Here is a 5259-nt window from a genome sequence, read left to right as displayed (position 1 = left end):
TCAAAGATTATTCTGTCAACTGGTTCAACAATGGTAAATGATTAATGGTTGATACTTCTGATTATAACTGTGATCATAAGAATACAAAATAAAATATCTCCTGGTCACAATTGATTAGAAGAAATTTGGATTTTCAGGTACAGGAGGGCAGATGGTTGGTCCTGGATGCATGTCTACAGGGGCAGAAAGTGACATTGGTTAATATATATGCCCCCAATTCTCCTCAACCACAATTTCTTCACAAAGTGTGTAGCACAGTGCGGAATATTAGAAATATAAACATTGTAATTGGGGGGGATTTTAACCAGGTCAGGGATGTGTTTTGTGTGTTTTTGGATAAATCCTCTTGTCCTAGACCATGTAAGGACCCTGTAAGTGCTGCCATGGACGTTGCCTGGTGGATATATGGAGACTTCTCCATCCTCAAGAAAGACACTAAACTTTCTCTTCCCATCCTCACTCTACCTACTCTAGGATAGATTATTTTCTGGTCTCTCACTCTCTGATGAGTCAAATTGTCGGATGCTCTATTGGTAATATTGCAGTAACTGATCATGTTCCCATTCTTTCTAGTAATGTCAAACCTTCACCTAGGTGGCGTCTAAACAACTCACTATTAAAGAATAAGGGCCATTGTGAATATATAAGAGAAATGATGAAGGAGTTTTGGGAGTGTAATGAGGGCTCTATTGACGATGTTGGATTGACCTGGGATGCTTTTAAGGCCTACCTGAGGGGGCACATTATTCAATACAGCTCTTTGATTAAAAAAGCTCAGAGGGACGATCTATTGAAGCTGGAACAGGACATCAAAGAGCTTGAAAAACAGCACATGCTTCTCCCGAATTATGGAACAAATTAATTAAACTTAAATTTGAAATGAATTGCATATTGCAGAAAAAAGCTGAATATGCAATGTCGTGCCTAAATTTAAAGTATTTCGAAGAAGGTGAGAGACCAGGTCAAATGCTGGCACACAGGGTTAAGCAGATAAAATCTGGCAACCTTATACCATCTATTTTTGATAATAATAATAAGTTGACCACTAGTAAAAAGGAAATTAATGATGCTTTTACTAATTCTATCAAGAGCTGTACTCCTCTAATGGACTAGTAGAGGGACAGAAAAACCAAAGAAATGTAATAGAAGGTAAGGTCACCTTAGTTGAAGTTAAACAGGCAATTAGTGGTCTTATATTGGGCAAATCTCCAGGTAATGAAAGATTTTTATAAGGTGTTTGCTGACGAATTAGCTCCAAGACTACTGTCGGTGTATCAAGATGCATTTCAAAGGGGGAGATTACCACCTGGTATGCGATCAGCAGCAATCACATTATTACACAAAAAATGGAAAGACCCACAGTATCTTGAGGACTACCACCCAATTTCATTAATTAACGTGGATGAAAATATTATCTCAAAGATACTTGCTCTGAGGCTCGAGAAGGTACTTCCTTTCTTGGTGCACAGGGATCAGGTTGGTTTTGTGAAAAATAGATAATTTACGTAGGATATTGCTTATATTCTGGAAGAGCAGTGTGAGTACAAGAAAACATAATTAGAATACAATGTGCTTAAGTTTGCTAGGATGAGAGGGTCCAGCTGTAGATCAGAGGAATATGAAAGGATTTGTGAATGTCTGTGTGTTTTAGTTTTATTTAGCTATAGGCCTGAGAGTGTGTGCAATTGTGTAGAGAGGAATTTATTGACACTGGGGGTCTGCCTGTCATAAAAGGATGCAGGAAGCTACAGTTGGGGGATGCTAGGACTGTATGGAACAGATAGGAAAGAGAGGAGAAGTCTGTCACCCATTGTCCCTGAATGTAATAAAGGTCATAACTGTCAAAACTTAGAAGTAGGTTTGCAGGAGACCCACCCCATGCTTAGTTGTAAAAGTAAGACAACAAGAGGCCAACAGCTCAGTGGAAATTCCCCAAGGGATACCTGAGTGGGGGTTTTAGTTTGGTGTAGCTTGGGTGAGAGGAGATGGCTCTTTATGACTGGCAGGAAGTCATGTATGCAGAGACACACACACTCACTCACGTGCACATACGCACACACACGGGTACGTGCACACACAGCCACTCACGTGCTCGCACATACATATACAAACACACTGTCTTGGGTTTACAACACACCGTGTGGGTTTTATGATGGGGTCACTTCTATAAAACTGGTTGTAACAAACAAAGAAGCTGAGATCTGCAGAGGGATTGCTGGGCCCTTCACATCTCCCTTCTAGAAGATGCATGCATGATGGAAGATGAATAAAGGTTTTATAAAATAACTACTGAGTTCTGGTATCTTCTCTGATGGCCTGAAGAATGAAAAGAACTGGGGTGAAACTGCTTTATGTAACACCAGGAATAATTCAGATCCTGTTGTTGCCTTCTCCTTAGATGCGGAGAAGGTCTTTGATAAAGTTGAGTATGTCTTTCTGTTCCATACATTGAAGATATTTGGCTTTGGTCCCTATATTTAGGCAGTGGATTCAGGTAGTATACACAGATCCAATGGCTACATTCACTACCAATGGGATAATGTCATCCTCCTTCTCGCACTAGACAAGGCTCACCCTTATCACCTCTTATTTTTGCTTTGTTTCTGGAGCCTCTGGCTATTGCATTCCGCGAATGTAAATGTATCAAAGGGGTGGATATGAGTCAAGAAGAACATAAAAAATTTATATGCAGATTACATTCTATTGATCACAGGTAACCCAGAAAAAGCTGTTCCTGCAATTTCTTCAATCATTGATTCTTTTTCTGCAATCTCTGGCTACACCATAACTTGATCTAAGTCTGAAGCTATGCCTATTTCTAAAATATGTCCTCCAGCCATTAGGAACTCATGGCAATTCAAGTGAGTGCCCGAGGGTTTGACCTACTTAGGGATTAAATTGACACCTGGTTTGGGTAACATAATGCAAGTAAATATTTTTTCCAGTGATCCAAAATATTCGCCCTCTTCTGCAGAACTGGGTCAAAATGAATCTGTTTCTATTGGGCAGAATTAACCTGGTGAAGATGATTATTGCTCCAAAGTTCCAGTACTTTCTTCATATGGTACATATAGCAGTCCTGCATAGCCCGCTAAAGCTTTATAATACATGTGTGGAGGATTTTGTGTGTGCAGGCAAAAAGCCATCCTTTAATCGGTCCAAATTATACGCTGTGAAAGATAGTGGTGGGTTGACATTATCTAAGATGGTTTGCTATCATTATGCATTCTCTCTTTCTCAGTTAGTTAAGATAAACAACTCTTATGGGGAGAAGCTGTCATGGGTGGCAATTTAGGAAAGTTTAGTGGCTCCTACACCTCTAGAGGCCTTTTTTACGCAGAGGGTAAGACCAGTACTGTTTAAAGATCCAATGTTGGCTTTTATAAAGGAGACCTGGTTTAAAGCTCACCAGTTTATCAACACTAGCCCCTATCTTACCTCTAGAGCCTCTACCTGGTATAATAAGCAAATATTAATTGGTAAGAAACCGTTGAAGTGGGAAGCATGGGCTAGGGCAGGTATAAATCAGGTAGGGGATTTATTTGGGCAAACTGGCATGAAATCATTTGCTGAAATTAGACAAGAATTTAATCTTGATCAAAGGGAGTTCTGGAGGTTTTAAAAGTCTTTCCTTTCTGTTTCAGATATGGGCCTTTTTTGTTTTTTCTTTTTCAGTTGAATATAGACTTCTGCTCCTTTGCTGCTAATGTCAAAATCCTGTTTATAGTGATGAAGCCATGATTCTGTCTTAGAGGACATTTAATTAGACTTTGAAACTATCAGAGATGGACTGGCTATTCAAAAGAGCACAGCCAGTTCATATGAAGGATGACTAACCATCTACAAAATACAAAAAGTGGGTAGGACGGTTAATTAGCAAGAATGACCACACTCTAAATAGGCCAATATCAGAGACTCTAGGATCGGCAGGAGCCCAGTGTATAAACATCAATAATGATGGACCACACCACAGTAAACAGTGCATACAATGTTATATTTGACACACAGCAGCTGTAAGCAAATATAATTAATACAATAAAATAAAATACAAAATATTTCCCCCAAAATAACAACTAAATTAAAGTGTGTGCATACAGCATGTCTCTGAGTCAAATGTAGGCATGAATGTCTGATAACTGATGCATTGTTGGGGCCTGTTCTGTGCTTGTTTAATTGTTTGTACTACTACTCTGGTGAAGAAGGAAAGTTCAAAGTCATGCTGGTGTCTGTCCCACCATGCAATGGGAACGAAGCTCTGGCTTCAATATACCCTCTTATCCACTCTTGGTTTGGCTCACCATCTAGTAAACTGGATCTGTCGAAGTGCTACTCCTTAGGGGAGGCTTGCTTAAGACTAGGTTCATCTGTCGAGTCATCCTTTTACCAGATAAAAAAAACCTGACCTATGAACAGGTCACAGTATACATATAGTCACATACACCGTTGTGAAACAGCCAGAACATTCAGAATGAACAATAAGTATCCGTTTAAACTTTAACTCAATTCAGCTAGCTCCGTTGTACAACAGAATAAATCACTGCAGCACCATTTATGTGAGCTATAATTCTATAAAGGGTTGATGATGTTCACAAAAAGACCCAGCTACACTTTAGCTGCATTCGGCAACCCACAGTAGCTTGCACATTCTAAAGAACTCAAAGAAATAATACAACAATCTGCTTACAATTGAAATAAATTGTTACACGCTAAACAACCTTAGTAAAAAGTAACATTTAATATACCTAAAATTAATTGGGACTGTTTCTTCCTTTTTTCTTTTTTTTTGGTTTCTTTTCTCTTTTATTTATGTACAAAGGTCACAGTCGCTAGACATATTGCACACACAAACACATACCAAGTCTGCTAGCAAGAGTCTATGGCTTTCCCTCTACTTTTCCTCTATTGTAGCAGTTAGCTTAGCGGCTAGTGGACTTTCCGTCCCGTTACGTCTGACATTTGTCCTTAACAAGGTAACTGAGATTTTTCCCATTTTTCTTACTCACTTATGAACAGGGTGAAATTCTAAACAACCAACAACTGCGACAGAGTCGCTCGCAACTCCCAGAAATTCGGCTTCTCTAACATCTGTTTGCCGAGCACATGGTGTTATATGAACATGAATGCAATGGCAACTGCAAAAAGTCATGTGATCAAGGTCAACAGCAAGACTTGCTGGGAGCTCATTGCTTATTGGCCAAGTTACACAATAGCAAATAATCTTATTTGTCCACATCTTCCTTTAACCCTTTAAGAACTAAG

The sequence above is a fragment of the Haplochromis burtoni genome, unplaced genomic scaffold (genome assembly GCF_018398535.1).
Source record: "Haplochromis burtoni strain Fernald_Lab_line unplaced genomic scaffold, NCSU_Asbu1 Contig_1206, whole genome shotgun sequence".
Lineage (NCBI taxonomy): Eukaryota > Metazoa > Chordata > Actinopteri > Cichliformes > Cichlidae > Haplochromis > Haplochromis burtoni.
Note: the sequence above shows the minus strand (reverse complement) of the source record.